Genomic DNA, 22,832 nt, shown 5'->3' on the forward strand with positions numbered 1-22,832 from the left:
GTAACAAACGGCGATGACGAAAATAACGACAGCCTGAATTGATGGCTTGCTCTCAAATTTTAGTCAGCTGTCCCATTCATTCGACATCGCATAGAAAGAACAGCCAAGGGGTGGCGATTTCGCAAAATAGAATCTATGATCATATTTTTTTTTTGACGTTGGAAGTGAAAATTTGCGATTTTTTTTATTTCGGACCAAAAATCAGGCAACTGATGCATTTTGCGTCAGTCGAAGTCGGTTTGAAAATAAAATAAATGTGTTTGGAGCGTGTGGATGTTGGGAAAGTTGAACAAACGGACGATCCACCCACCGGCCCAACCGACTCGCCACCGCCAATAACAATCATCATCCATCTTGACTTGGGGAAACATGACAGACAACAGGACGTCGTCGGTCGATCGCAGCAACCGGGTGCAAAAGCAGCGGCCTGTCGTTGGAGCGTGTTTCCTAGGAAAGCCATCGTCATCGAAGTAGGCAGTGCCCTTGGAGCAAGTGTTTTCTGTTTTTGCCACCCACGCCCTGCCGGTAGTTGGCGAGCATCACACTTCCAAGAGCATTGGCGTAATTAGGGGAGAGTAGGGGGCCTAGCCACCTCCAAACTTGGGCTTGGCCTCCCTAGATTTTTTGTAAAATATATTTGTAGTACATATGAATAACTTCTGGATTGTTGTTATTATAGTTCCAAAAATGACGAGCTATAGACCTTCATACGCCTTGCAGTTGCCAATCTAGAATGCTGTGAAAAGTGAACTGCGATTGGACAAACTTGGGTACCAAATGTAGTACCAAGGGATTAAATGCAATACTAGAAATGGTACCTATTCTGAACCCGACTACTATGTCTTAATTTAGTCTTTGTTGCCAAACTTTATTTTGTCCTTTATGTTCTCTATGTCGAAATCCAACGAAGCACGTTCCAGAAGTAGCTGAATTCGTTTAATTTATTCGTCATCTTGTAGTAAATTAGAAAACCAAAGCCTACTTAGTTATTAAGAATGATTACAAATTTTAAAACAAGCGAGATTTGTAATCAATTAACTTTTTCAATCGTTAGTGTTTTCTTCGAGTTGGGTGAAGAATAGGAGTGCCAAGCCCCCACCCTTGATCTGACAAATGTTTACGCCTATGCCCAAGAGTAGGGTGAATGAGGATCGTGCGTGATGGGTTTTCTCTTGTTTAGAGTCCCGGCGCACGATCGTTTTGGAGCGAGATCTCTGCTGAAGCACTGTGCGCAAACAGGGCGTCTAAAAATAACGTGCACACCCGTCAGTGCGACAATGTAAACATCGTCACGTCAAACGACGTCGACGGTTTATGTCCCGTATAGCTGGCTAAATTTATGAAAGTTCGATAACTTGGACATTGTTTTGAAACCCTGAACTTGCTTCAAGGTTCAATAATTTTTGTTTTCTGTGTAATAATACAGTCAACTCTCCATTACTCGATATTGAAGGGACCATCGAGTTAGCCACGAAAACCAACTTTTACTGTGGTTCTCTAACTCGATATCGCGATGTGCAATGTCGAGGAAGGGAGAGCTGACTGTAGAGGTGATGGTGTCAGGTGATCCCCAGAGTAAATTAGCATTACCGTCAAAACTAGGTCATTGCCAAGATTTCGCGAAGATTTTATCTCACCTGCAGTGGTGGGAGCGCCAAGTTCAAAAACACAATTTGGCACTGGTTTGCCAATTGATAAAGCACAAGAGTGGCAAATTTTTGGGGAACAATTGCTCAAATGTGGCAGTTCTAAAACGATCCCACCATCGTTGCTGCTGCCAATTAACGCTTGGAATAGGACTTACCGGTTGGCTAGCGAATCTTGATTGCACTCAAATGTGGCATGGTTCTTTTTCCGCGTGAAATTTAGAAATTTATTACCTACCAAAAATAGATGCAGGCAAGGCCCGAAAATAGATTGAATTGACCGCGTTGCTTACTTAATCCAACTTGAGATTGATTGGTTTATGGCTTTCATCGGTTGGAAAGGGGCACTTATCTTATGCATCGGTTAGGTCATCAGAAATTTGAGGAGATTGCTGTTGGATAAGATAAATTCAAAGCTTTTATTAACTCTTTGTAAACAACATATTACATTTTATTTGCTATAGCAGTTCAGTATATTTATCGTGGTAATAGACAACCGCAGAGATTTTTTTTTTCTAAAATTATTGATAACTAGTGGTCCCGGCAAACTTCGTCTTGCCATAAAGTAGGCTGTTGAAAAATATCATGATACCTCCCATACAAAATGACATATTAGTACTCTCCCGTTTTACCAAATTTTCCGTAAACTTCTCTAAACACGACGGAACCCTTTCAGATGACAACAGTGAAGAATTGTGCAAATCGGTTGTCCCGTTCTCAAGCCATTTTGTGACATACAAACACCATTCCATTTTTATTTGTATAGATTTTATTTAACATTTGTTTCAAAGTTTTCTACATTGAATATTTTATGTAACTTATTAGTACTATAATACCAGGGAGAAGGCTTCAAGGTCATAGCATGTATGAAGATAATAAATCCAAACTTTTTTGCAATCCATTAGATTATTCTAACAATATATACCTTCAAGCCTTTATGCCCATCACTATCGAATGCTTTTTCTATGTCTAGAAGAGAAAGACCAGCAGAATAGCGTTCAGATTTGTTGGAACGAATCATATTGGTTACACGTAAAACTTGATGAGTGCTCGAATGTCCATGTCGGTTTATTAGCAAGCATTGAATTTTCGTTGATCTGTAGGCGAATTCCGGTGCGTATTTCCTTCGAAGAAAAGATAATTTTCTTGCTGGTGGATTATGGAAGAAAATTTCTTCTCTTCGAAGAAAATTTGCGCCGCAATTCACCTGCTGGACCATCAATCTGTTCAAAATGACTTTTTCAAAAAGTTTACTGATGGAGGAAAGCATGTTATTTGGACGATAGCTAGAAGCTTCCGTAAGTAGAAAAAAAAACGAATTTAGTGCTATACCATTAAATTCCACTAGAGTTTGTATCCTTTGACAGATACGCGTATTTCGACCTCAACTGTAAGGCCGTCTTCAGTGTCGCGTACTAGACTCGACTTGAAAAAAACTATCGTATGTACACATTATATATTTAAACTAGGTATAGGGAACGTGGTTAGTGCGATCTAGTCAGAGCCAACATAGAACATTTTCAATTGATTTTCATATTTCTGAACATTGTCTGAACATTGTCATTGTCACGGAGAGATGTGAATATACTAGTTAGAGTACTAATTATAACATCTACCACATTTGAGACTTTTAATCCTTGTTAATCATATTAGTTTAAACTTTAACATTCATTTTCAAGAATTATTATTGGCGGTGCATTTGCGTTGACAGGTGCTACACTTTGGACTTGGTTGTTTTTGTCTGCCGTAGATTTGTTTTTTTTTCACTCTCAGTGAGGAGCATCTTTGGGATGTCTCCAAGTTCGCGGAGTTTTAAATATGTTTTAGTAGTTTTCAAAGTATTAAGTGGCGCTTATAAGATTTAACTAGAAGGGTACTGCTATTATGTACAATGTGTATGTGTACGCAGAATCCTTGGCAGGATTGTAAATAAGGCTCTTCACAAAATCTTGAATGAGACTTTTTAAGAATTCTGGACACGGCTTTCATGGATAACAATGGCAAGATTCTTAGAGAACTTTCACCAGGATTCTATAGAGTTCTGAATTCAACAAATACAATAAGATTTTTTTTGTAAATGCTGGTCAAGATTACAATGTAACGCAATGTACTTTTTTTCCAGAACCTTAAGCGAATTTATAATAAAATTTTGAGTAGGTGTCTTTTAAAATATTTTTAGCATTCTGATAGATTTCAAGGTTTTATTTAGAGATGATTATTGAATGAGATTTGGAAGGAATCCTAGACACGATTCTTGTAAAATTTTGGACATTCTGACCAAGATTTTTGTAAAATCTTGATCAGGATTATGGGTAATGCAAATAATACTAGGTCAGATCTTGACAGAATTTGCAGTAGGGTAAGTGTACCAGTTATGGCCATAGTTGTTCCCTAATACGCCATACGTGATATCTTGAATACCTTTACATTTTGAAAAATCTTTTGTGTTTTAGCAGTAAAATAAAGGATAAATCTTTATGTTAAAACTTTCAAAAAGATTATAAATGTTAAAGATATCCAAATTTTGCATATGGCCAAATAGGGAACCACTATGGCCATAACTGGTAAATTTTCCCTGTGTAAAATCCTGGATATTATTCTCACAAAATCCAAAATTTTTGGGCTAGATTATTCAAAATAGTATGGATAAGATTCTTATATAATTTTGAAAGGGATTCTTACAATATCCAGTAGGATACTTAGTAGTAATTATCTGTTTTTTTATTTCTTCAATTGAAATCTGCTTCATTCACTGATTTTTGTAAGTTTATAAGAACTCTGTGTACTGATTTTTTTCAAACTTCATGTGAATATTTGTGCGTTCAAAAATGTGGCCCGCGATACAAAATTGTTTCTACGATTTGGCCCGCACTTCAAAAGGTGGGCGGGCCTGCTTAAAGGTCATTTTTAAGAACACTTAGCCACTATCAGCCAGGGCCGTACGTTGGGCAGCCCTGCTTTAAAGCCTTGATGCCTGAAAAATGAAACCAAAATGAGACTGAACAGGAACCACATTTCGATAAGGATTCCTCAAGTAATTCAACCAGAAAACTCTCAAAGCGTTTTTCTAAATTTTTCTGTGGGATTATATGATTTTCTTCCGAAATTTCATCAGCATGTAATTCAGTTATTTGCTGAAAGTTTGCTTCAACTATTACTTCAGAGATTTCTTCAGAAGTGCATTGAACGATCCCTTTACAGACTTCCCGAAGAGTTCCTCCAGAATTTTCATTCGAGGTACCTTGAAAAACTCAACCAGAACTTTTTACAACACCGACAGATTTTTTTTTTGTTTTCGATAATTCCCTAAGAAAATTGTTCAAAGGAGTCGTCATAGAATGGATCATTGAAGGTAGTTTTTGTCAGTGCTCACCACATCGAAACAAAGGCGCCACTGTATATGGGATTTAACATTGTGACAGCATTGTTGTTCTGTCAAACACACAAGGCTACGGTGGCGCTATCTATGCTTTCCATAGCGGCCGTTTTGGTTAATTTAATGATCATTTGTTATAAGATTTCTTTAGGAATTTGTCGAAAAAGATGCTAAGGATTTTTTTTACCAGGTTTTATTGGATTTATTGTATTAAAAAAACTATATACATATTTCTAAACGAAATCGTTAAGATATTACTGATGAAACACATGAAAAATTCCAACAAGAGAGAAAATTTTCAATGATTTCCGGATCTCTTCTGGACTCTTAAGAAAGTCTTGGATGAGTCTCCAGAGAAACTAATTGGAAAATTATCCAACCAAAATTTGCTGAAAGAAACCCTTGGAAAATCTCGGGTGGAACTCTTTGAGGAGGTACAGGAATAATTCCAGAAATCTTAGAATGCAATCCTTATTTATGGATATATTTATGAGGAATCCTTGGTTAGTAGACCTGTTTATATTTAAAAAATGTCTGGAAATCTACCGGTCAAGTAGTTTTCTGAATTCTCATGCAAAGAACAATGGCTGGTAAAATTGTCAGCTCATTTGATAAAGATTTCAATATGCTTCAAGTTAAAATTGTGTTTTTGGGCTTATTTAAAGGTTTCAAAAATCATAACTAGCATGTAGAACATCAAAACCACTTTGTATTACCACCATTTGGAACCTTATTCTATTTTGTTAAAGTTTTTCGAACACGCTAATGATATAAAATTGAGTTTTAGGATTGTTTGATCAAGATTTGTTTTCTCTAGTACCTAGAAATCACAGTTTTCTGAATACATATGGTATTAAAAACACACATTTTCATTACTTTTTCATGCCCTTGTAAACGGGAATCGAAAGTAATAAATCCATGGAATCATTAATCATTAACAACATACATGCTGCTTGAGGCAATAAATTACAAAAAATGCCCAAAGATCGAACACCGCATCGCAACCTGATGATTGTTTAACGATCAACGCTCCGTCATCGTAATCATCGTCATCATCGAAACTTCAAAAGCAGTTTTTCTATTCAAAACAGAAAATAATTCGATGGAAATGTGTTCACTGTGTTTCGGTTGGAGAACAGAATACAGTGAACACATTTTCCTGTAAATTTACTTGATTTTGATCGAAAAAACTGCTTTTGAAAATTTTGAAATCAATGACGGATCCTGCCCCCTTAATCGCGCATGACACATGTACCGACGAATGAATGATTTGAACAATCCCTATTAAACATTTGACAGTTCAACAGCCGACTAAATTGGTTGAAAAATCGGTCGATTGTTGCACCAACGCTTATGGAAGATTAACACAGGGATCAACCGAATATCACCCGATTTAATAGGGTGGGCCGACGCAATCCTACTAAATAGGTGGATAAATCGGTATTTTAAGTAAAATCCAAGCAAGTTGACCTACTAAACATCAGATTTCCTCGGTCACCCGATTTAATCTAGCGATTAGTCAGTTGAACGCTGTGTTAATCTTCCAGAAGCGTCGGTGCAACAATCGACCGATTTTTCAACCAATTTAGTCGGCTGTTGAACTGTCAAATGTTTAATAGGGAAGTTAGCATTGCTTTTTCTTTCCGACTAATGATTGTTTTGAATGCATTTCTAGAGGAATTCGCGATTAGGGCCTATCTGACAAATCAAAAACAATGAGAAAATAATCAATGAAATTCGCATGTGCAATTTTAAATCCCAATTGGAGAAAATATACTCAAACTTAAACCTTTTCACTTTAAAACATATTTCATAAACCTAGTTTTAAAATCCTCATCAATACCACACACATCTCCTACAATATCCCCTAGCTATTTCGTACTCAAAAAATCTTTAAAGGTTTCGCCTAAAACGTACTCGAGAATGCCAGTATCGCCCAATGTTATGAGCCTGTAATCGATATTATTTTCAGTGTCGCCTACTACTTTTGCGCCGTGTTTACATTCTGGTTTCAATTAAGCCCGCCATGTACGCCTTGTTTATTTTTTGTTTGCAGTGTCGCCGTTTACTCTCGCCGTGTTTTGATTTCGATTTCAGATGCGCCCATCACTTTGATAAACAAAAACACAGGCGTAATCAATAAAGTGTGTGGTTTTGCATGAGATGAAGTTTCGTCTTCTACAAATTTGCGTTTTTCGAATAGTTAAATTATCGATAGGGGGAAAGTTCAAGTGCAGTGAATAGACAATCAAGCTACAATTTCAACGCTATATTTTCTTAAATTGTGTACTTTTTGTCAGTTTCGCCTGATTCGCGAATCTTTCTAGATTTCATTTACGATTCAGAACGATTTGAAAACAATCATCATCATCGACTGAGAAAAAGCAGTGCTAACGTGTTCATTTATTACATTTTTCAAAGCTCACGGGGATTCTCTAGGCTCCTCCACAGCGGATTTACAAATGTGCTTCTTAATTTCCCATTTTTTACAATTTATTTTCGTAAGATAAATTGTATCTTTCAATGGGATTGAGTTTTAGATATGTATAATCATCATGTTCTGGAAATTGAAAATTCTAAATTTGCATGCAGGTATGTTTTTCTGAGAGAACACTCCCCAATATTGGTGATTTTCATGATTCTCAAAGCGCAAACCTCAATCAAACTATGTTGAAACTTGCTCCAATTATAAAATTAAGTTCTACAAAAGTTCCAAGCATTGAATCAACTACTATGTAGAGGTATTTCCGATAATTTTTGCTGTCCCGTTTCGTAGTTATGAATTTTTAAAGCTTGAAATTAGCCCAAAATCAAATAATTAATTTGAAGCACATCTAAATTTTCACCAAATTGACTGAAATTTTGACCTGAAGTTTATTTAGACATAAAAAATCGAAATATTGGTTGACCGGGAAATTTCCAGACATTTTTTTTTGAAATATGAATAGATCTATTGGTTAGGTTAATCGTGAAATTCTTGGAAAAAATCCCTAATGATTTTGTGAAATAATCCCTGGATGAATTTATGGAGCTATGTCTGGGATAATAATTGAAGAATTTGTTCTGAAAACGTATTCCTGAAGTATTCCTGAAAAGTTTTCATGAGAGATTTTCGAGGAATTCGCGAAATAATTTTCCCACAAATTACAGAAATCGTAGAATAAAATTTTGTTATTTTCCTGGAAAAAAAATCTATGGAATAGTGTTTGATATTTCGGTGTAATACATGCGATTTCTCTTAAAACTTCTGTGAGAATTTTCGTTGTAATTTCGTTGTTGAGCTGTTGAAGGATTTTGTTGAGCAAATTTTGAAAGAATTCCTCTTTAAAATTCCTTCCTAAGAAATCATTTAATCAATAAGGCAAATTCCTGGAAGAATTCCTAGAGGAATCTCCATAAGAATTCTAATGGGGATTTCTGGAGAAGTCTTTGTACGTATACCTGAAGAAAGCTCTGAATGAAACTCTAGAGGATGAAAATCTATGAACCTATTGGTAGTCACGTAGTTATCTTCGGAGCCTCAAGAATTCACAAAAAAAAACATAAAATTTCAATGCGAAAAAAGCAAAAGGTAACTTTAGATAGTTTAGATGTATTGCGTAGAAAAGATTCTTTAGAGAGGTGAACAGACTTTGTTCGCGTTAACGCGTTAATTCTTTGGTACTTTTCAAGAATGTATACAATGTTATGTACAAACTTTCATTTCGGCTTGGTTCAGGACGCGGCTCACAACACAAAATTTTTATCCCTGTTTCTGGCTTCATCAGGTTCAAGTTATAAAAAGCCGTTGATATTCAAAGATTATCAGAACAACGTATTTTCGAATCCAAAACTATAGATGTTCTGATTAAAAGTACTGTTCTAAAGCGTTACTTACGCTACCTATATCAATATAGTAGATGATATAGGGGCCCTTCCCAATCTGATTTTCATTGCCCCGATGCATTTCAGTTTATCAAAAACTGAATTTCTTATCCCATGAGATTTTTTTATCAGAATTTCGGGGATCCTAATAACAGGGTGTCGACTCAATATTGAAAATAAAATTCCCTGACTTTCCCTGACCTTCCAGTCGTTTTCCAGAAAAATTCCAGGCCACTCAATTAATTAATTTGAACCAAAATTAGTAATCCAAGAAAAATACACATCCGAAAATTTGCATGATGTAAAGTTTCACATACACATCATACTAGTATTCAGTTTATTCATACTAGGTCTTATGAATAAACTGAAGAAAAGCTATTACTTTACTGAAATATATTTGTCAGATAACATTTTTTAGCGTTTATTCAAGTTGATATGATTAAACTGAGCAATTGAACAAAGATGGCTACTGAACTACCTCAAATATAATTTCACAAATTCCAGGCATAAACGACAATTCTGGACCCTTTCCTGATTATACCTTATTACAACTTCTTTATATAAGAAGCAACACTATTACGATCATTCACCATGCTTTTTAAGTGCAAGAAATTTATCATGAAATTTGGCTATTACTTTTTCCAGGTAAAATTCTAGCCAATGCCAAAAAACTTTTTTGGAGAATGGCTTCAAGAAATTCCACATAGATTTCTCAGAAATTCCTCTTGAAATTCTTAAACATATTTTTGCAGATATTCCTTCAATACTTTACCATAACGATTTCCCCTAAAAACTCCTTATCTCCAGGGTTTTCTAAAAATTGTTAGAGTATTTCTTTCAATCTTGAATTTCTCCAAGAATAGAATTTGGATTTTCCAGGATTATTGCAAGAATAAGTCTAAAGTCATTTTTCAGGAATCACATAGAGTTTTTCCCAAAATGTATTAATTTTTTTTCTTAGAATATTTTTTATAATACTTCACGATGATTAGTTACATGTAATTTATTTTAGGTATCATTTTAGGATTCCGATATGAATAACACCTAGGTTTTCTCTTCAAGGAGTTTATCTAAGTATTCTTAAGATGAAGATGCAACGAAGCCACACCTAAAATGTTCAAAAGCACAAATCTAGAGATCCAAACAGCTGTTCATGCTCCAAACATGATCGATTGGTCACACGCTGATGATGATCAATCAATCCAATTCTCAGAGCGAACGATTGCTTGGTCCACGAGATTTATGCTCTCGAAAATTTGAGATGTGGCTTCGTTGTATCTTCAATTTAAGGTGATTATCATCAAAGCCAAATTTCGAATTTTCAAGCTAACAGATCTAGAGAACCTGACAACCATTCGCGTTGACAATTTGATGGGTTGGGTTCTCAACAGATTGTTGAGAAGATTATTTCAAACAATATTCCCGAAATTTCTGCTTTTCAATAATGTTCTGGATTAAAATAAATCAAGAAATTTGGAGAGGCATCCTTAGAATTTCTAGAGTATCTCCTGGGTATATTGTAAAATAAATTATTGTTTGATCAATCAGATTTGTGATCTTAAAATTTTGAGAAGTGAAAAAGTGCGCGGTCTGTTAGTAGCATTTGATCTTTCGACCTTGACGTTTGCTCCAGCGGGGACAGGCGATGAGGGCAGGATCGAACATGTCGCGCGTCGTTTGTTAGAAGTGAAAAAGTGCGCGGTCCGTTAGTAGTGTTTGATCTTTAGCCGAGCAAACGAGTGAATTTGAAAGTGGATTGTTGCTGCTCAGTCAAGGATGGCGGATCAATTGGTGAGCTCGTTTCATGCTACTGTTTCTAATCTATAAAATATGTATGACTGCACATTCATTCGTTACAACGGTGGGACGTAAATATAATTTTTCCACAAACTATGAATGGATCGTCACTGTGAGTGTCGACGTAAACTCTGATTCATGAATTACATATGTTTAATTTTTTTTTTTTCAAAACACCCCTTTCTTTTTACCTTTATTTTTGTAATTAAAAAAAAAACTTTGAATGGTTCGACACTACAAGTGTAGACTTGCGAAAGGTTCACTTAATTCAACAAACTTTGGATGGTTCGCCACTGTAAGTGTCGGCATAAGAGTGTTGGGAATGTTACATTTAGGTATTTGTTCAACAAAGTTTGAATTGTTCGTCACCTCAAGTGTCAGCATAATGTTCCTCTACATAGAAATTGTTCATATCAAATGAAAACATTATATTTACATATAAGCATGTTTATATCTCACAAATAATTATTTGTCATGGTCTAATCGCTTATCAAAGTGAATCCTGTGACCCAACGATCCTCCCCATTAACAAACATCCCTCCCAGTAACCTTTGTGGAGATGCAGAGGAAAACACGGTCTCCAAATAGCAAAGGTTACACACTAACATTCCTTCCCTAAATCCCACCTGACTGCAAGGACGTGGCCGGCGCCGTTATTGGCCATGTATAAATAGAGGCACTGAATTATGCACACTGAAGAAGATTATGGCCAATCTCAGCCGAACTTCTAGTTGATTCTTTGTGCATTTTCACTGACTTCGGTCAATCACGGAATAGCAACCATTGATATGTGTAGTCAGTCTATGCTAAGCTAAGCTAAGCTTAAAATTTTGAGATACGGCTTTTATTCATCACCACTTAAATACGAGAATCCTTATTGGTTTTTCTCTATATGTACTTAGTTTCACAAATTCTACTTGATATTTTGAGCAAACTTGTAAGGATTGATACAATTTGAAGTAGTGAACTGCATTTTTTTTCAAGGTTTTGAGCTAAATGCGCCAAACTAGGCAATTAATTGATCTAGGAAACTTAACAACAAAATGTTTTTAAAGCAATCCACGCCAATTTCGAAGAAGTTATTCGGAGAGTACTGTTGATGCTTTTCAATTCAGAAAATTTGAATTCTTTGGATAAATATAAGCAGTAAAGTACAGTTTACTCTATTATGCATAAGAGCATTTCCTCAATGACTTAGCCTGAACAATGTCATTTAAGACAATAAACTCGTTTGATGTTATAGTATTGATATTTTTTCCCTGACCTCAAGTGAAATTCCCTGACTTTCCCTGACTTTCCAGGTCAAGAATTGAATTCCCTGACTTTCCAGGTTTTTCCAGGTAGTCGACACCCTGAATAACTCGGGACCCGGTGCGGACCGCACCCACCGCACCCCCCTAGCTACGCTACACGCTACTAGCTATGGAGATATTTGGATACCAGACAAACCTCCTTTGATCTATGTTTAATAACTCAGCATCGACTTTTGTTCTGTAAGTAAAATGAGCCATGTAAAAAAAAAAAATTTCACGCTACTATAATGGATCCTATAAGCACCATTCTAAAGAATATCTGGATCATAACTGGATATTTCCATTAGCCCATGGCTTGTTCGCTGTATATGTGAATGGATCTTCCTAAAATACACTTTCAAGTTATTCAACAATCAATTTGAACGCATCGCTTTTCTAACCCCTAAACTATATGAATCTCTGCCAACTACATCCGTTGCACAATGCGTTCCCGGAACCGTCTCTGCTACAACAAAGAAAAGTGCAAATACCTCACCGGTATTCTGCCGACGATTTCGAAAACCTAAACACGGCAGTCGAATACCTAAACCCGAAAATTCCTCACCGGCAAGTCTGCCTTCAGCATCGTCTGGCGATTACATATGCTGCTGCAACAGTAAACAAGCAAATTCTTGGCAATCACACCATTAACGACTGCTGCTGCGGTTACGGATTGCGCGACGCGTTGCGTAGCGTTCATCGTTCTCTCTGGGTCAAGTTCTTTTCTTCCGTCAACTCGCGCAGTCAGACAAATCTGTCGTAGATTCCCGAAGTCGGCAACAGGAAACTTCAGGCCATCGGGCGATCCTTTCTGTTGCATACTACCTGTTGTCGTTTCCGCCGTTGCAATCAGCAGCTGAAGCGAATCAGCTCATGGCCTACTGAGAACCCCGGCACATACCCTTATTTCAAGCAACCATCCAAGCAAGCCGTCGGTCACGGGAAACTACGCCTCATCAACTAGCGCAGGGTTTAACTCATAAGTATTTTCGGTTAATAGCTTCAAGGCGATGATGGTGGACAGGTGTTGAGGAGGGAATCCCCACAAGGCAGCACCAGCATCTCGCCGTTCGTGGGTCGTAATGGATGTGTTTTCTTTTCACACCGACGTCGTTTGGTTTCTGTGGTAGTGACGTCAGTCGAAGTAGGCGAGCGTGTGTCGAGAAAAGCCGGAAAATGTGTCTCCCGCGTTAGCGCACGTTAGCGTTCGTGACAGACGGTGTGGAAAATTCTGGTCGCTCTAGGAGTTCTGGGCTATCCGAATAAAAAATATTATACGTAAACAATATAATGTGTCGTAACAATCCAAATATTGATATTTTCTCCTACCTAACTAAAAAATAAACAATAAGATCAGTGAATCAATTGTCAACTAACACGCAGTAACGAAGACATTGTCGGATAACAACCATAGAACACTTTTGATGTTGTGTTTAAAATAACTGTTTATTCACAAGTTGAAAACGTTACAATAATGTTGTCTTCGTGTTTATCAAGATATTGTATCCCAATCCGCAAAAATTGGGACAAAGAATTGTGAACACACTTGTTTTGCTTTCTAATATTTCTTACTTTGAACTGTGTTTGTCTATGAACAAGAATAATGTTGCTTCGAAATCCAATTCCCATACGTTTTATTGTAATCCAATACGTCATATTGTACATTAAAGCTAAGTATGCTGTTTCGCTCAAGAAAAGTAAAGAAATTCCTTGACTGAAAGGGTCAAGAAATTTCCTACTGAGAGCCCCCTTTGAAGTGACATTCCTTCTCAACTGCGTACTGAAATTTTCCACGCATCGAGATAGGCGATTCCTTTTCTTGTCAGTAGCAAACCGGCCTTAATGGTTTATTCCACTCACGGAATGGTACGTTTTATCCGGGTATCCTCACCCAGAAGTAGAAACGTCGATTTGAACGAAACTGGGGGTGACTACCCTTGCCTAGCCGAATTTAGCGTGTGATGCGCGCAAATCGTCCGCGTGGAAATCGAGTGGGTGGCCACGGTGGTTTAGTGGAAAGATTTATTGTCTAGCCGCAGAGAGCCAGTGCGGAGAAAATTGGAAATGTGCAAACTGTGCGCTTGTTTTGATGCACCGTAAGATCGTTGTAGAAAAATTTCATCACGGCTCGGAAAAAATGGAAATGATTTCACGGAAGAAGTAGTATTTATTTATTTAACCCGTATATAGCCAGAACGATTTTATTTAGCTATGCTATGCTATAAAATGCTATAACTGGGTGATTCTCTAATTATTTTTTGGTCATCATATATTGAAATCAAGCTTATCAAGTGCTCTAACAAATGTATGGTGTCTCCTCGCTAGGCTTGATAATAACCTCAACATCACCAGAGTTTGGTAGCATGCTCTAGAGCAGCGTTCTGTCTTTACCTCTGTGAGAGAGAGCCAAAAAATACTAAAGAAAATTCTTGACCCATTGAAATCCTATAGGATTTTCTGCGCAAGAAATGCTCAAGAAAATTAAACTTCTTTAGCAGTACGCTGTCGTTATACGCATAATTGTCCCATGTTACTTTTTGGGCATTTTGACTTTTTGTCATCAAACAGTTTATTTTTACGTATAGTTTTAGAAAACACCCACCAAAAATTAACTTTGTTCGGAAACTCAATGAAAAGCAAGTCAAGTCAATTTGTCCCATTGTTGAATTTACACGCATAACTATCCCACTACTGTATTTCTACGCATAACTGTCACACTATTCAATTCGCTGCGCTGATCATCAAAATATTCAGTAGGCAGTTTTGAATTAGCTGGTGTTTGGGAAAATCGTTTTGAACATCTTCTTATGTTGGTTTTACATCCCATGTGGAACACAATTTATGTGTTTTAACGGGATGCATTCACCATTCATGCGAGTCTGACGTCAAATTTGATTGAAATTTTCAATATCAAAATATTATTTTCCATCCGTTTTTCAATGAATTTCAGTTGAATTTTCAGGGTCGATCACAAAATTCTTCTAGTTTTTGGAACCGCGGTCATCGATTAGAAATTTATCGTAATTTTGGATTCATCACGGGAAGTACTAAAATAATCCCACTTGAAGAATCAGTAACCACTTTAATTTCGAGTGCATGGCATGCGACAAATCAACTTCATGATTTAGCAAACGAAGTCCAAATAAAAATAATTCGACCGATATTGGATGACTTGGCCACATGCTGGGTTGTTCCGAATACCGGTTCACTAGTGGAAGTGGCCATTATATTGACGAATCTGAAACCTGGCTTGCGATATATCAATGTCAAAGATGGTTCAAATGTATTTGAATGACTTGACCACATGTCGGATTGTTCTGAATTCCCGGTTCCCTGGGGGAAATGGCCACTAAACTGTCGGTTCTGAAACCTAGCTGGCAATATTAAACTTCATAAATTCCCAAATCAAGGCTAAAGAAGGGTAATTCGAACGTTCTTGGATGACTTGATAACATGCCGGGTTTTGGATACCCTGTTCCCCAGAGGAAGTGGCCATTATATTGGCGGTTCTGAGACTTTCGACATATCAAACATGATGAATTTGCAAATCAAGTCAAAAGAAGAATAGTTCAAGAGGTTTTAGATGACCTGGCCACATACTGGGTTATTACGGATTACTGGTTCTTCGGTGCAAGTGGCAAAAATGTTGGCGGTTCTTAAACTTAATTTGCGATGTATCAAATATCATGATTTTGCAAACCAAGTCCAAAGAAATGTCAAACCGTGTGAAGATTTGTGTCGTGAATTTTGAGTTAAATATTAATTCCGCAGAATAACCTTGAATTCGCAGATGCTTTTCTATCAAGCCTGCAGCTGGAAGAGTCGATATAGGAATCTTATAAACTCTCTAACTTACTCATCCACTCTTACTTTCACTAACTCATACATTTTCTCATTATCACACATACAGAAAACTTTGCTTTCCATCCCATACAAAAAAATAGTATTTCTTCACTTCCCCATACGTGGCTCCGTTTGGCACATGTCACTTGAGCCTTCATTAGGTGCCTTTACATAGTCTAGGTTATACGTCCTCTACATTCGGTACAACCTATACGTAAGAACGGTCATCTACAGCAGTATGCTTGGCACATAATTGGTCACTACTTTCAGTGGGACTGTTATGCGTAGAAATTCATCAAAAACCTCGTATTTCTAGGCATAACAGTACCACTTTAAATTTCGTAGCTAAATTTACTTTATTCCCATAATACAAACTCTTGACTCTAATGAACACGCTTTTCTTTATACTATTGTAAAGATTTTAATTTAATTTACCACACACCTGGTCAATACGAGGCCTAAATGTGTTAAAATCTTTAAACGCGTTTTTCTCGATTGCATATTTTGGAACATGGGACAATTATGCGTATAACGGCAGTACGCTGCTGAAAAGTAGCCTTCGCCAAAAAATTAAATTACGTACTATGAAGGATAATGTGAAGCTTTAAACACATATTTTTGTTGGAAACTTTTACCATAGCAACGAAGAAAAAAGTGTCATTGAAGTGCCCGAGCCGGTTCATCAAGCATGAATTTCTATGGAGTGGAATTCCTTGACGAATACGAGCCGCCGTTCACCGAGGATACCCAGGACCAGGAGGATCCAATGACGGCAGGTAATTCGGCTGGTATTCCGTCCACAGGCACTATTCAAGAGGAGCCACTGAAACCAGACAAACCAACCCAGAAGCGGAAACGTGTACGCCCACATACAAAACGAACGCAGTTCGTTCACCGACACGGTGTACTATATTTAAGAAGGTGATATATTCCGAAAACTGACAGCTGCTTGACGACGTCATTCCTATCTACCTCGAACAAATTTGCGAAAAAAATGATCTAGTGGTCCGTAAGGTATATGGTACGATAGGAGTGACGTCAGATGTTAGCAATCAAACATGATATTTACATCAGTGAAGAGCCTGCCTTGTTAATTTTTATGTCGTGGTTCACCGACAGCGACAAAAAGGTCTTGATCGCTGAGGTGAAAAACTATAAGGGTACATCCCTATGGGGTTGTACGAACTGGTGACGTAGGACCACGATGGTTAATTTAACTGAATTTGATATTGTTCTTGTGTTGCTAGTTTTGACTTCATACTGTTTTCAGTGCTCGAAACTTTTGTAAATATTTATGCATATAACGATTTGCAGCCAAGTGTACGTTTATTCATGTCCCAAATATACATTATCTCTGTCCGATGAATTCGTCATATTTATCTATGAAAATGTAAAATTTCACTTCAGGTCGTATGATCATTTTGAAATTATATTAGTAACCTCCTATGAAATATATGGTGGCATTGGAAAGAACGGTAGTGATTGAGGCTTGTTCAACATGCTGCAGTAAAATCTAAGTAATTCTAATTAAAGAATATTTAACAGCAATGTGTCTATAGGAAGTTATTCGAGGATTATAATCAAAGCTTCAGTCATCGCTTTGTTGATCTTATGGTTTGAGCGAAATATTATTCATTGCTTGGCAATGTGATAAATAAAATCGGAAATATTACTCTGTTAACTCTTTTTCGCACATTTGGTGGCCCTGAAAAGAGCCAAAGGCTTTGTTAGCTCGGATGCTGTCATAGATGAATCGCACTACAAGATGTTATCAGTTGATTGCCATGGTTAAACAAAGAATCCCCAACGCAAGAGTAGAAATTTGTATAAGTTCTCTGCTTATAAGACGAACCAATTGAATGTTTCGTGGTGTGGATGGCACACATCAGCAACAGGTATTGGATCAATGAGCATATATACCAAGGTGTGGAAGAAGAAGCAATCGCTTTGTATTAGTAAAGAGAAAAAAAACGTAAACAAAAATAACTACGTCACTAATTTACACGGCTTCTTATGGGAGCTCACTCGCTTGTAGTTGTGAAACATTTTGCACCGTACACGGATGTCACGAACACTAAATGTCTTTTCCACACCTCTGTATATATCTCATTGGTATTGGATCACACGGCTGAAGTCGAAATCTGAAAACGTAGCTTAAGTTTGAAATCTTGAGCGATACCACAGGCCGGACGCTCGATTTACCTAATAATAGTGGTAATGATGCCTAACGGGCTTGATTCTTAACTGCACCACAGATGATGAGTTTATCACGAGTCGAAATCTGTAGGCGCAGGTCAATCCAGAAATCTTGAGCGTTTTTACAAACCAGATGCTGATCAACAGCTCAACAGGCTTCTGGCTGCGATGTGCTCCTCGCTAAGCAGGTTCGGAGGAGCTGGTAATCGAAAGCGAAAATGAAATGAAACCGAATCCGGCGAAGGAAGCATGTTTTAAACCTTAAGACTAGCAGATGATGCTCCTCCCATTCGTGCTCTTCTCTTTCTAGTCGACCAATCTGGGAGATGGGTATGTGCCAATAATGAATTGGGCGTAGAATTGCTTGAAAATTGCGGGAAATGATAATGCGTGAGAAAATAAAAAGTAGATGGAGTACCGTGTACCTTTTAATTCCGCTCCTAAATGCTTATCTTTGACAGATACGCGTATTTCGACTATCACTTGCAGTCTTCTTCAGTGTCAGTTACTCGTATCCGTATCAGTGGATACGAGTAACTGACACTGAAGAAGACTGCAAGTGGTAGTCGAAATGCGCGTATCTGTCAAAGATAAGCATTTAGGAGCGGAATTAAAAGGTACACGGTACTCCATCTACTTTCAAGTTTCTCTATTTGAGATTCTGCTCAGAGGATTCGAACATTCATTAAAGAGGATGAAATTGATAAGATTTGTTAAATGAGTTGATTGAAAATTTTCAGTTTCAAACGTTATTCAATTTAAAAAATTTGAAAATTATATTCAATTGCATTTGGTCTTACTTTGACAGCTTGTTTTTGTAAATTTTCATATGGGCTAGTAAATTTGATTTCGAATCGATTCAGTAACCGCATTCTTCTCTTTGTTCTGTTATGCAAATAACATGATAAAATAATAACAATCAGCCATTTGCAAATGTTTTGTCCAATACTGTAGGTAATCCAAAAAATATCCTAATAGCGTTTTACTTACGTTTGAGGCTCTGTAAATAGCATTAAATTTATTTCACAAACTCATCACGATATTTTTATAAATATTCAGGATTTGAAAACCACATAGGATATTAGAGATCTTAGGTTAGGCATCTGAGGTTGAAACGCGATAAGTAAAGTAATGAGAAACAGATTATCAGAAAAAGAGTGGGTGCAAAAGGGAGGTGGAGGGAAACCATGTACTTGTTAGCACAACAGTTTTTAGAATAGTTACTAATCCCCTTGATTAAAAAAAAAAACCTAAAATATTAGTAAACCGTCAAGTTATAGCATTTTTCGTAAAGTAAGATCTTTCTGGGTATACACGGGTTAAATGGAAATCAATACCGTACGTGAGCGTCGTGAGGTGACGAATGTTTACTTGAAATCCCTTCCAAGACTTGGGAAAATCCAACGCACTCCCATAAATCTCTCTAGAGTTTACAAGTTTGACAAGACAAACCGCGATTGAAAGGAAAGGTCAGCGACAACCTTCTCGACCACCAGGATGCCCATTCATTGTTTATGCGGCAAAAGTGTAAATTTGAGAGATTCTGAGAAAATCTTCGCAAGACACCATCATCCGCCAACAAAGCAGCCCTTGGATGGATCTGGTACTAACCAGACGATTGCTGCGATCCACGCAACCGTTGTTAAATTTGCTTGTAATAAAAATAGCCACCGTGTCGTTGAGCTATGGAGAGTAAAAAGGGTGACTTTCAAATTTTATACCCAAACGGTTCGTAAACATCATCCTGTTTAGACTGTTTGTGTGTAGATCATCGTACCGGGAATAATTATTAGACTGCGGTAATTTTCCACGGTGGTCCGGCATTACTTCTCAACTGGAGCAAACCCTGTTTGTCTAATTTCATGAGATGAGACTTGCTTTATACATATAACCACTAAGTCATAGAAGACGTCTCCTTGGCAAATCTCCTGATCATTTCATCTCTGATGGTAAAACGAGACATTTGATTGGCCGGTGAACTATTCCAACGCAGGTGCAGACAATTTTGTCGGTTGGTGGGCAGTAATTTGTCACGCGGTGAGAGGGATCCGTCGCGATTTTCCACGAGGAAGGGGTGTTTGTTGTCGACTGCTGTGATGAGCTAGCCAATCATCAGAGGGTGATCCTAGCAGACAACGAGGCGACGCGTGGCGAGACGATACACCATCGGAGATCGCATTTGATGACAACGGATGACAGCGGGAGATTGGGTTACTGTGGTAATGTTTTTGATAATATTTCTCTGATTTGTTTATTCAAGTTAAGGCTCAAGAATCCATCATTCAATCATCAGCAATCATCAAAAATTACAAAAATTGAAAACCAATTTATTCCATAACCAATAGTCAATCATTGCAATACACATATTGCAATAAATATACACATCACTATTCCAACAAAAGAGGCAAACAGCCATAAACACTCATCGTCACAGCACTAGTCGTACATTTGCCCCATGACAATAATTACGACAAGTGCTGTAAAAATCGAGTTCTTTCGGTAAAAGCCGCTCGAAACTATTTTGCAATTTCTGAAAATTGATGCGTAATAGTGAAAAAGCGTTGCGTGATAAGATATGATGCAGCTGTTCAGTTTCATGACAGATTGGCTTACTGAAAAACTTTTAAGATTACTTTAACGGTGGAGTTTCAGATAAAAACTGGAGTGTCGTGACGATATATAATTTAATTTCAATTCGCTGAAACTAAGTTTTCCTGACCCGAACAGCGTTCAATTACATCGCTGTTAGAAACGCGACACTTCGATCGAAACACGTGCTATCGAGCAAACATTCACCAACAGAATAAATCTTCTCGGGCCGTCGTGTTGCCTTTGGACCTCTACCGACGATCGGTAAGGTACCGAGTCAACAGCAGCCGCGCCTACGCTGAGCGCGCTACGAGCCGAGGTACAAAACGACGACGTTGCGGAGACTTTAAACCTCTCACGATGCTCGGTACCGAGTAGTGGTACAGCTTGCGTTCGTTTCTAGCTTCGTTTTTTTTTTTCATTGGTCTCTCTGACACGAGCCGCAGTTTATGTCCTCTTCTTCCACGTTCATTTCCGATACACACACCGCGTCGTTGCCAATCATCTGAACGTCTAGATAAGCTCTCCCCCTTTCTCTCGTTCTACTAATCATGCCGAAAGTATCCCACTCGACCCGAACACAACCACATGTCAAAACTCTCTGCACATCCAGCAGAGTCATATTACGTGGCTAATTCGTTTTATTATAGCATGTTTCGATTCAATGTTGCACACGCTAAAATTGACCACATGTTTTATTACAATTACCATTTTAATTTATCTCCAATCAAATATAAAACCATTATCTACTACATGGAGGAGTTCCTAAATGGCTAGGTTGGAGATGAACTAGCCGTGGGTTGAACATCCCCCTATAAAGAAAATAAATAATTTCTTGGATGAGTTTGTAGGAATCCTTGGAGAAATTGTAGATATCAATGCGGGCATAATTGAGAAAGAGTCCTATTTTTCTGGAAAAAAAAAATACTTGAGTAAAGTGTTGGAAGCAAATTCGATGAAGAGTGTATGAATAAATCCCTCGTAGACATACAACTAGTAGCAATTCCTGCAGGATTTTATGTAGAATTTAAAAGGAATCCTTGGAATTATTTTTCTGGGAGATTCCCTGGAAGAATTCCTAGAGGTATCCTTAGTTAAATTCCTGGAGAAATCTTTGATTCTTGTACAAATTTCAAAATTCATGTTATTAGAATTTACGTCCCTTTTTTTCGCAGTGCGTAAATTGAGTTTTGACAATTCTGTGTGAAATTATTGACCTTCGGTTTGGGAAAATCGTTTGAAACCCATACAATATGGGTATTTTCGGAACGGGCACGACGAGAGGATGGCGAAAATCGATTTCCGACGCCATTTTGGAATCCAAGATGGCGACCTTTGGTTTGGGAAAACCATTGGAAACCCATACAATATGGGCACGACGAGGGAATGACGAAAATCGATGTCCTTTTGTCATTTTGGGATCCAAGATGGCGACCTACGTTTGGAAAATATTGTTGACTTTGTATGCTAATTATTTCTGCATATTAGGACTTTTGAAATCGTGAGCAGGGGCATTTGGGTGTATTTTTTCACAGAACTCTATCGCTATCAGAATGAAAGAGACCTCCTCTTATAGGTTTCAGCACAGATGGTAGCAATTTTGGCAACATAAAACTGTTTCCTATTTTTATATAATATTTTGATGCATTCCAATGAGGCATTCTCCCATTATTTTGACATATTTTTGGAACTCAAAGTTATATCAAATAAGAAAGCCTCTACGATTGCTGCCATTATTGAAGATGTTCTCAAAAAGCACAATTTGCAATTTCACTGTAGTTTTTTTTTTCTTGAGTTGGGCGTTTTATCACTGTGACCATTTGGTTGATCTTTCAGTGGAGGCAATATTTTTAAGAGAATATGGTCAAAGCTATAGAATTAAACCAGGGGTGCATGACCGACAAACGTTTCTGGAAAGATTGTTAACTCATGTCTCTCAGAATCGTATTGAAACAACTGTCGGTTTCCAGTAGAGATCCAGATTTCTTACAAAAACTTTGATCGATTTGTTTAGGGACTCTCCATGAATCTCTAGCGAGATCCTCAATAAAAACCTTACGGAAGCTTTTTTTGTGAAATTTCTAAAAAGATTTTTAGTAGATTTTTTTTGAAACCTTGATTCAAAGAATCCAAGCTGCATTTCTTTGCATTATGTCTAAAAAACCTCCGAAAAAATGTTGTAGTGGATATCGAATTTTTTTTTTCGTTTCCATGAAATACACTTTTGAC

Source organism: Aedes aegypti, chromosome 2 (genome assembly GCF_002204515.2).
Source record: "Aedes aegypti strain LVP_AGWG chromosome 2, AaegL5.0 Primary Assembly, whole genome shotgun sequence".
In the NCBI taxonomy this organism is placed as follows: Eukaryota; Metazoa; Arthropoda; class Insecta; order Diptera; family Culicidae; genus Aedes; species Aedes aegypti.